The 10,872-nt window shown below is 43.2% G+C and overlaps 1 pseudogene; it reads right to left on the bottom strand.

Annotated features, from left to right (window-relative positions):
- Positions 1 to 551: 551 nt before the first annotated feature.
- LOC121478727 lies at positions 552 to 2,001 on the bottom strand (annotated as a pseudogene).
- Positions 2,002 to 10,872: the final 8,871 nt, after the last annotated feature.

The raw sequence follows: 10,872 nt of genomic DNA on the forward strand, positions 1-10,872 counted from the left end.
TTCTATTTTTAAAAATGTGTCTACTGGGAAGTTTCCTATTATGTATGTGGCTTGCATTAATTTTTTGGAGAGTGCTGATACATGGTAGGTGCTAGTCTTTGTAAACTTTAGCCTTCTGATCCTTCCTACCATGACTTGTTTTATTAATTTATGCTTTTTTTAAATTTATCTTTCCCCAGGCTTATTTTGCCATTTAAAAAGTTTCTAAAGAGGAACACAGCTTATTTATTCTTCAGCCCTTTTGTTTTTTTTTTAATTTTTTTTAATTTTTTTAATTTATGATAGTCATACAGAGAGAAAGAGAGAGAGGCAGAGACACAGGCAGAGGGAGAAGCAGGCTCCATGCACCGGGAGCCTGATGTGGGACTCGATCCCGGGTCTCCAGGATCGCGCCCTGGGCCAAAGGCAGGCGCCAAACCGCTGCACCACCCAGGGATCCCCTCTTCAGCCCTTTTGTATGTATATTTTTTATTGGAGTTCAATTTGCCAACATACACTGTAACGCTCAGTGCAAATACCATCAAGTGCCCCTGTCAGTGCACGTCACTCAGTCACCCCAATCCCCTGTCCACCTCCCCTTCAGATACCCCTTGTATGTTTCCCAGAGTTAGGAGTCTCTCGTCGTTTGTCACCTTCTGGGAACACTTGGTAACTTTGCCAGCTCCAGCTGCCTTCTTGTCCACTGCTTTGATAACACCCACAGCAACTGTCTGTCTCATGTCACGAACAACAAAACGGACCAGAGGAGGATAGTCAGAGAAGCTCTCAACGCACATAGGTTTGCCAGAAACCACATCAACAATGGCAGCATCCCCTGGTTTCAAGAACTTGGGACCATCTTCCAGCTTTTTTCCAGAACGATGATCTATCTTTTCCTTCAGCTCAGCAAACTTGCAAGCAATGTGAGCTGTGTGACAATCCAGCACAGGTGCATATCCAGCACTGATCTGGCTGGATGGTTCGGGATTATCCCCTGAGCCATGAAGCCAGCTGCTTCCATTGGTGGGTCATTTTTGCTGTCACCAGCCACGTTGCCATGACGAACATCTTTGACAGATACGTTATTGACATTGAAGCTCACATTTTCCCCAGGAAGAGCCTCACTCAAAGGTTCCTGGTGCATTTCAACAGACTTTACTTCAGTTGTAACATTGACTGGAGCAAAGGTGACCACCATGCCAGGCTTAAGAACACCAGTCTCCACTCAACCCACTGGGACAGTACCAATACCACCAATTTTGTAGACGTCCTGGAGAGGCATACGCAAGGGCTTATCAGTTGGATTAGTTGGTGGCAGAATGCAATCCAGAGTTTCAAGCAGTGTGGTTCCACTGGCATTCCCATCTTTATGGGTGACTTTCCATCCCTTGAACCAAGGCATGTTAGCACTTGGCTCCAGCATATTGTCACCATTCCAACCAGAAATTAGCACAAATGCTACTGTGTCAGGGTTGTAGCCAATTTTCTTAATGTAGGTGCTGACTTCCTTAATGATTTCCTCATATCTCTTCTGGCTGTAGCGTGGTTCAGTGGAATCCATTTTTTAACGCCAACAATTAGTTGTTTCACACCCAGTGTGTAAGCCAGAAGGGCATGCTCACGGGTCTACCCATTCTTGGAGATACCTGCTTCAAATTCACCAACACCAGCAGCAACAATCAGGACAGCACAGTCAGCCTGAGATGTGCCTATAATCGTGTTTTTGATAAACTCTCTGTGTCCTGGGGCATCAATGATGGTTACATAATACTTGCTGGTCTCGAATTTCTACAGGGAGATATCAATGGTGATACCATGTTCACGTTCAGCTTTCAGTTTATCCAAGACCCAGGCATACCGGAAGGAGCCTTTTCCCATCTTAGCAGCCTCCTTCTCAAATTTTTCGATAGTTCTTTTGTCGATCCCACCACATTTGTAGATCAGATGGCCAGTAGTGGTAGACTTGCTCAAATCTACGTGTCCAATGACGATGATGTTGCTGGGAGTCTTTTCCTTTCCCATTTTGGTTTAGGTTTAGTGGTGGTTTTCATGACACCTGTGTTCTGGCAGCAAACCCGTTGCGAAAAAGCCTTATTCTTTCTTTTGTGGTGAGTTCTTCCTTCTAGTTATTTTGTCAAGTGTGGAGGAGTGACTGTATGAGTGGGCTGAGTCAAAAATATCAACCAACAACCTAAGTAAAATACACCCTAGATGATTCTGAAGAGGTCAGAGACCAGAAAATGAAAGAAAAAGAAAAGAACAAAATAAAACAAAAGGACCACTAAAGTGAAAACAAATTTTAAAACACAGCAGTAAAAATAAAAAGCCAAAAATGAAAAACAAAGAAGCAGCAAAAAGAAAAAAAGTAAAGAAAAGAGAATAAAGGGGGTGATGGTGGTGATGAGGAAGTGGTAGTGGAGACAGAATGTAGTTTACCTGAGGGGTCCTAGAGGGTGATCCTCTTGGTTCTGAGTGTATTCTGTACTGTATGTTAGAAGATCCTCAATCCCAAATTTATATAAACCAGCAATACTTATATAAAGCCCCAACATTGACTGCCAAAACATAAACAAGATAGAAGAGGGGGGCAGGGCAGCCCTGGTGGCGCAGCGGTTTAGCCCCGCCTGCAGCCCGGGGCGAGATCTGGAGACCTTGGATCGAGTCCCACGTCAGGCTTCTCCCTCTGCCTGTGTCTCTGCCTCTCTCTCTCTCTCTCTCTGCATCTCTATGAATAAAAAAAATTTAAAAAAGAGGGGGGCAGAATGGGAAAGAAGAGGGAATATAATCTCACAGAATGAGCCAACACGGTATTCCACTTGGTTCTGGGTGAATTTTGGTCGTGTGTTAGAAGGTAATAACTTCCATCATTGTAAAACCAAACGAGGCAGAATGAAAATTAAAAAACAACAGAAAAAAAATAAAAATAAAAAACAAACAAAACAAAACAAAACAAAAAAACAAATACTGACATCTTGTATATCTACCAAAGTTAAATTGAAAACATTGAAGGGAATCCAGAAGTGAAAAATATATCTAAGACATGTAATTGTAGAAATATGAAAGTCAAAAAGGAAAAAAGAATGAAGAGTTGGCACAATATTGTAGTTAAGGTGGGAAAAGAGAGGGATGCCTGAGTGAAGTGTCTGCCTTCAGCTCAGGGGTGATCCCGGGGTCCTGGGATGGAGTCCCATGTTGGGCTCCCTGCATGGAGCCTGCTTCTCCCTCCACCTGTGTCTCTGCCTCTCTCTGTGTATCTCTCGTGAATAAATAAAATCTTTTTTTAAAAAGTGGGGAAAGAGAAAATATTGGAATTTTTTAGTCTGATATAAAAACGAATCATAATGGAAAAAGGAAAAAAAAAAAAAAAGGACCCTCTAGGTCTATATACTATTTTCCCTCAGTCCCAAAGGGACTTGTTCAGTAAACTTGCTCTTCCCTTGTTCTTCTAGCTGGTCTTCTGGGGGAGGGGTCTGTCGTGCTTATTCTCAGGTGTCTGTGCCTGGGTGGAAATGCCCCATCTCTTGCCAGGTGTTGGGCTCAGTGTGAGCTGGTTATCCTGTGAAGCCTTTGTTCCCTGGTGACCCCGCCTCTCCCAGACACAAGGTGAAACAAAGAGGGAAAAAATGGTGGTGGCCAGGTTTCCAGCTCTGAAGTCGAGCTCCCCACGAGTAACTAATTGCAGTCTCCCAGTTATCACTGGCCTAGATGCTCCTGGGGGCAGGTGCAGGTGCACTGCACAGCTTGCAGGGTCCCAGCGGCAGGAGAGTTTTCGCTTTCCTGTGCCCTCCGTGCTTCCACCTGTTCCAGGGGGAATGGAGGATTGCCGGTTTTGTCCGCGTGGATCCCCTGGGATCCAGGGCCCTGTGCTGCTGGACCCGCGATCCTGGCGACCTCCTCTCCTGAAGGGAACGGGGCACAGCCACCCCCTTCCGTTGCCAGCCTCTAGGGCAAAGGTAGCTCCGGAGCCGGTCTGCATAACAAGCTGGCTTCTCCCAAATGCCCCGAGAGCTGTGGCACCCAGCCCTTTACCGATCTTGGACCACGGTTTGCAGTGAGTTTTCCACCGGGCACTCCTCTAATAGTGACTCCAGGAATCTTGAGGCTTCATCGCCCCTCCTGTGATTCTGCCTGATTTCCCCCTAAGCACTGTTCTGTTAGGGAAAACTCTGGTGTGGGTTTTTAACGTTCCTGCTTCTCCAGGGCTGGGCTTTCCTCCCCCAGAGGCTCTCACAGCTCCTCTTTAGCCCTGCTAGTCACGGTTCTCCTCCCCCACTTTATTCTTTTTTTTCCTCATCTTCCTACCTTGTTAGAAGCAAAAAGTTTTCTCTCTGTAGCATTCTAACTGTTCTCTCTTTAAATCTCAGGTTGAATTTGTAGGTGTTCAGAATGTTTTGAAAATTATCTAGGTAAGTTTGTGGGACCAGATGAGTTGAGGACCCATACTCTTCTGTCCTCTTGAACTCTCCTACACCTTGATTCTTTAACCTAACAGAATGGCCTTGTGTGTATATATACACACACACTTCATTTGAGTGATCTATTTATAGACTTTTAGTTTCTAATATTTGACATTATACATATCATTACAACCTACAACCTTGTAAATCTCTTCTCCTATAGGAGTCTGAGTATTTCTTTAGGTTAGCCACCTAGAGATGTACATGCAGCTACAAGGCAACCAATAGAAGGATAAAAATTATAACAAGAGGGAGGCAGGTGGAGTGGGTATGAGGAAGTGAGCTCAACATCCAGGACAGTAAGACAGTAGTAGACACTGTGTAAAATTGCTATGCCAAACATCAGCAAGATAAGCTTCTGGCCTCAACGTGGTTCAGGAAGGAATAAGCTACCAGCTGAGCTCAGCATGTATTTGTCTTCATCAGTAAAGCCTCCAATGGGCATTTCTCTATTGATGGGAAGCTCTGCTGATTCCAGAAAAGCTGGTTATACACATCCAGATTGGGTGGTGCAGATGTGAGTCTGTCACTGTGCCAATCAAGTAACTATCTTCCCTGCTCCCTTGCCTTTCCTCTTTCTGAACACATGCCTTCTCAGGCTTCCAGGCTTCCATCTAGTTCAGGAGAGCTTAAAGTTTAAATTGAGTTTTGTGGCATGGGACTAGATTGTTAAATTGACATTGAGACTATTATGTGATTTTTTAAAAAGTGGCTCAGGACAAGTATTTAACTAGATGCAGGAAAAGATTTCACATCTGAGAGTAAATTTGGACAGTTAGGCTAAAATGTTCTATCTCATGAGTCGTGCTTGTTCCGTGGAGTAAACTGAAAAAGTAGAAGTATAAAATTAAAAGTAGTATACAAACACCAGAGAAGATGCCACAAGTCAGCCTCTGAAGAGCTGTAAAATCACTCCATCAACAAAAGCTGCAAGCACAGCACTCCCCCAAAAGAACAACTAAGTAATTCTCTTTTGCCTCCTCCCAAGTTTTGGGTCATTTCTCTACATTGCTAATCTTACCCTCCCCGCATGGCCCTTTGCCTCTCCCATCTTTCCCCAGACTCCACTCAGGTACTCCTCCTCCCACTATACCTTATGGCTTCTAAGACTCTCTACTCTTCTTTCCCTTCCTCCAAATGAAGACCTCCATCCCCATGAATGAAGATGGGGGTAGGAACGGGAAGGAAAACTTAAGGGGTATTTCATTTCTGGACTCCTTTGCCATCAATTTAGGAGTTAAGACTGATAAAGTCAGCAAGTGTCCATTAACAAAGGAATGGATGAACACAATGTGGATGAAATAGGATTCAGCCTTAAAAAGCAAGGAAATGGATACCTGCTGTAACACAAAGTAAACTTGAGGACATTATGCTAAATGAGATAAGCTAGTCAACAAAAGAATAAAATTCTATGATCCTATTTTTTTTAAAAGTTATTCATTTGAGAGACAGAAAGCATGAGTGGTGGGGAGGGACAGAAGGAGAGGGACAAGCAGACTCCCCATTAGACACAGAACCTGACATAGGGCTCGATCCCAGGACCCTGAGATCATGACCTGAGCCCAAAGTCAGATGCTTAACCGACTAAGCCAGCCACGTGCCCTCGTATGATCTTACTTTTATGAGGTATCTAGGGTGGTCAAATTCATAGAGCCAAGAAGTAGAATAGTGGCTCCAGCTGGGGGCATGAGAAATGGGGAGTTAGTGTTTAATGGGGCAGTTTCAGTTTGGAAAGATAAAATTCCATGGAAGGATGGTGATGAGGGGTTCACAGTAGTGTGAAGTTATTTAATACCATAGAACTGTTCACTTTAAAATGGCTTAACAATGAATTGGTTATGTCCATCTTACCACAATAAACAATGCAAGAGATAAAGATTAAAAAGTCACTTCATGTCATTTGTAGAAAAGAGGGATGACACTCGACCAGGGCTTCTGTGAGACAGACCAGCTGGAAGAACCAAAGAACTTACTCCCCTTGCTACAATTATATTAAGGGGACATCCATTCCCACCCACTAGGAGGCACTCCAACAGTTTCCCTGTAATCTCAAATTTCTTTCCCTCAAAAGTAGAGGTTGGTAGGAAAGAGGGGGAAGGATATGCAGATAAAGAACTGAGTCATGAAGGACCTAGTTTGCAAGAGAGGATTTTGAGATGGTAGGATTGAGGGAGATTATTAACCTAAGAAATATTTATAGCTGTTTACCACACACAGAGCATTTAAAAAGTTACTTTGTGTAAATTTTGCAAAACCTGAGATTGATGCTATCAGACCCATGTTGTAGGGAGAAAGTCAACTTAAAGGCTGTAAAATCGCTAGCTAAGCAGCAGTGGTGCCATCATCCAAAGCCACTGTGGATGTTTCCATTCCATAGCATCTATTTGTCTCACCAGATTCCACTCAGGATCCTTTTCTCAACCACAGCTCCTCCATTACCATCACAAAGGGGATTCTCTCTGCTTCTAACATCGACTATACACTGTCCTTGCCTTACCCCCCACCCCCCGCCCTCTGGTCCTGGCCACATCTACCCACACTTTTAAATTTATTTATTTATTATTTATTTATTTATTTATTTAGGCACAGAGAGAGAGAGAGAGAGAGAGAGAGAGAGAAGCAGAGACACAGGCAGAGGGAGAAGCAGGCTCCATGCACCGGGAGCCTGACATGGGACTCGATCCCGGGTCTCCAGGATCGTGCCCTGGGCCAAAGGCAGGTGCCAAACCGCTGCGCCACCCAGGGATCCCCTACCCACACTTTTAAGATGGCAAAGTTAGCAGGTGTGCAAAAGGAGAGTGGGTGGGTCTTCCACATGATCACAGACTTACAGTTAGTGTGTAATTAGTCACAAATTAATCACTCCTTACTGGATCATGGGCTTCATAACCAGTAGTAAGCCTGGGGAAGCAGCTCAGCAATCACAGCTCATACAAATCCCTTCTTTCTCATCTCTTCCTTTCCTGAACCCCCATCACCCTTCCGGAGGCAGGGGTAGGTAGACCTATTATTGATTCCCCTAGAAAGCCATTTTGGGGGATCCCTGGGTGGCTCAGTAGTTTGTCGCCTGCCTTCAGGCCCAGGACGTGATCCTGGGGCTCAGGGATGGAGTCCCGCATCAAGCTCCCTGCATGGAGCCTGCTTCTCCCTCTGCCTGTGTCTCTGTGCTTCTCTCTCTCTCTCTCTCATGAATAAAAGCTTTTTTTTTTTTTTTTTAAAAAAAAACATTCATCTGTTGATGGAAATCTGGGCTCTTTCCGTATTTTGGCTATGGTGGACATTGCTGCTATAAACATGGGGTACATGTGCCCCTTCAATTCACTATGTTTGTTCCCTTTGGATAAATATTTAAAAGTTAAATTGCTGGATTAGTTCTAGTTTGAACTTTTTGAGGAATCTCCATACTGTTTTCCAGAGTGGCCACACCAGTTTGCATTCCCACCAACAGTGTAAGAGGGCTCCCCTTTCTCCACATCCTCACCAACATCTGTTATTTACTGACTTGTTTACTTTAGCCAATCTGACCAATGTGAGGAGGGATCTTATTGTGGTTTTGATTTGTATTTTCCTGATATCAAGTGATACTGAACATTTTTTCATGTGTATGTTGGCCATTTGTATGTCTTCTTCGGAGAAATGTCTGTTCATGACTTCTGCCCATTTCTTGGCTGGATTTTTGTTTTTGGGGTGTGGAATTTGATAAATTCTTTATACATTCTGGAACTATCCCTTTATCTGATATATAATTTGTGAATATCTTCTCCCATTCCATAGGTTGCCTTTTAGGTTTGTTGAATTTCCTTTGCTGTGCAAAAGCTTTTTATCTTGATGAAGTTCCAATAGTTATTTTTGCTTTTGTTTCCCTTGCCTTTAAAGATGTGTCTAGTAAGAGGTTGTTGCAGCCAAGGTCAAAGAGTTTGCTGCCTATGATCTCCTTACGATTTTGATGGATTCCTGCCTCATATTTAGGTCTTTCATCTACTTTGAGCTTGTTTTTGTGTATGGTGGAAGAAAGTGGTCCAGTTTCATTCTTCTACATGTGGCTATCCAATTTTCCCCAACATCATTTGTTGAAGAGACTGTTTTATCAAAGATTAGTTGACCTTCATGGAGCCTGCTTCTCCCTCTGCCTGTCTCTGCCTCTCTATCATGAATGAATAAATAAAATCTTTAAAAAAAAAAAAGCCATTTTGGCATTATGTGGCTGTGAAATAAAACACTCTTAGAACATGCAAGGGTTAAGATCCTTTGCCACAATTGAATTAATTCCATGGCAAATTCAGGAATTCTAGAATAAATTCCTAAAATACTGTGAAAATAGGAATAGAAGAAAAAAAAAGAAAAAGAAAATAGGAATAGACAATTTGTAGATCCAGTACTCACAGAAGAATATCCCTGTGTTATAAAGAAACAAGAAACTGGGATCGTCTTGGATTTGGGTTAACAAGTAGTTTGTCAGATTATCAGAAATGACAGGATGCCATTTTAATCAGCAGTAGTTTTAGTCATGACATGGTGACTAGATCTAAACCACTGGTTTATGAAATCTTCCTCAACAAGAGTTTCTAAATTAGTTCATATACCTCCCCTGTTATTTTACCAGTTTTCATCTACAATGAATGACAAAAGTGCAGGAGGAAGAGAATGAAGTATTTCAAGGATCTGGGCTTCATGTATGTTTATGGTAGGGGAACATGGATGGAAAGAAGGATCATGGCAGGCAACTTACTAAAAGACTCCACTGGCTTTCATAAGACCTGTTGGCTCTTAGAAGGCTTGGATCCCAAGTTCCATTATTTGACTTACTATTTCTGTGATCTGTTTTATTTTTTTTGTTTTTTTTTTTTGTTTTTTTTTTTTTTTGTGATCTGTTTTAAAGCATTCACTGTCAGTATCTTTCATTTTTCAATTCATCAAGGAAGAATGTCTCTGCCTGCAGGGCTCTGGTGAGGATTGAGACACACCATGAAGATTTTATAAGCTACAAAATGTAAAATAAAATGAATATCCAACTGTTCCTTAAGACTTGTGATAGCTGTTGTTTATTGAATAATAGGGCAAGGGAAAGAAAATTGTAATAAGCTCCTATCTTCATATGCATTCCTATGCAGGATATTAATTTCACATTATATCCTGTGTAGGATCCATGTTCCTCTATTTTCAGGTAGGTAAAATACAACAGAGCCATGGATCAAAGGTAGACACAAAGCCAAAATGGGGTTTATTTGCATACTGGGAGTGGTTCTGGATCTCCATCTGACTGGTTTATCCACAGAATAATGATGGAATTAGAGTCACATCTATCCCATCTCTTAACCTACCAGAAATGAGAGAGAGAGAGAGAGAGAGAGAGAGAGAGAGAGAGAGAGAGAGAGAGAGAGAGAGAGAGAGAGAGAGAGAGAGAGAGAGAGAGAGAGAGAGAGAGAGAGAGAGAGAGAGAGAGAGAGAGAGAGAGAGAGAGAGAGAGAGAGAGAGAGAGAGAGAGAGAGAGAGAGAGAGAGAGAGAGAGAGAGAGAGAGAGAGAGAGAGAGAGAGAGAGAGAGAGAGAGAGAGAGAGAGAGAGAGAGAGAGAGAGAGAGAGAGAGAGAGAGAGAGAGAGAGAGAGAGAGAGAGAGAGAGAGAGAGAGAGAGAGAGAGAGAGAGAGAGAGAGAGAGAGAGAGAGAGAGAGAGAGAGAGAGAGAGAGAGAGAGAGAGAGAGAGAGAGAGAGAGAGAGAGAGAGAGAGAGAGAGAGAGAGAGAGAGAGAGAGAGAGAGAGAGAGAGAGAGAGAGAGAGAGAGAGAGAGAGAGAGAGAGAGAGAGAGAGAGAGAGAGAGAGAGAGAGAGAGAGAGCACTAGGTCATACAACTCTTTCTTGAGCCTGCAAGAAATAGAGAGATAGAACACCCTTTAAAATGCATTACTTAGACCTGAAGTTGGTACTATAAGGTCCTGAATGTATAGCTTTTGATTAACTTCCCAAAGTTGGCAAAGTTCCTTGATATTGGAGACGATTTCTGCTAAAATGTGCCTAGTTAAAGGTCTTTCTCTTGGTGGTGGGGGGAACCCAACTGCTTGCGGCACCAGGGTGGCTCAGCGGTTGAACGTCTGCCTCCGGCTCAAGTACTAATCCCAGGTTCTGGGATTGAGTCCCACATCAGGCTCCCCACAGGGAGCCAGGGCTCAGCGGTTGAACGTCTGCCTTCGGCTCAAGTACTAATCCCAGGTTCTGGGATTGAGTCCCACATCAGGCTCCCCACAGGGAGCCAGCTTCTCCCTCTGCCTATGTCTCTGCTTCTCTCTCTCTCTCTCTCTCTCTCTCTCTCTCTCTCTCTCTCTTCTCTCTCTCTCTCTCTCCTGAATGAATAAATTTTAAAAAGACACTACTTAGGTTTCTGACCTTATCTCCAGAATACTGAATAAGGTGGAGAGTATTCTAATTAAATGCTCTATTTCAA

The sequence above is a fragment of the Vulpes lagopus genome, chromosome 2 (assembly GCF_018345385.1).
Source record: "Vulpes lagopus strain Blue_001 chromosome 2, ASM1834538v1, whole genome shotgun sequence".
Classification (NCBI taxonomy): domain Eukaryota; kingdom Metazoa; phylum Chordata; class Mammalia; order Carnivora; family Canidae; genus Vulpes; species Vulpes lagopus.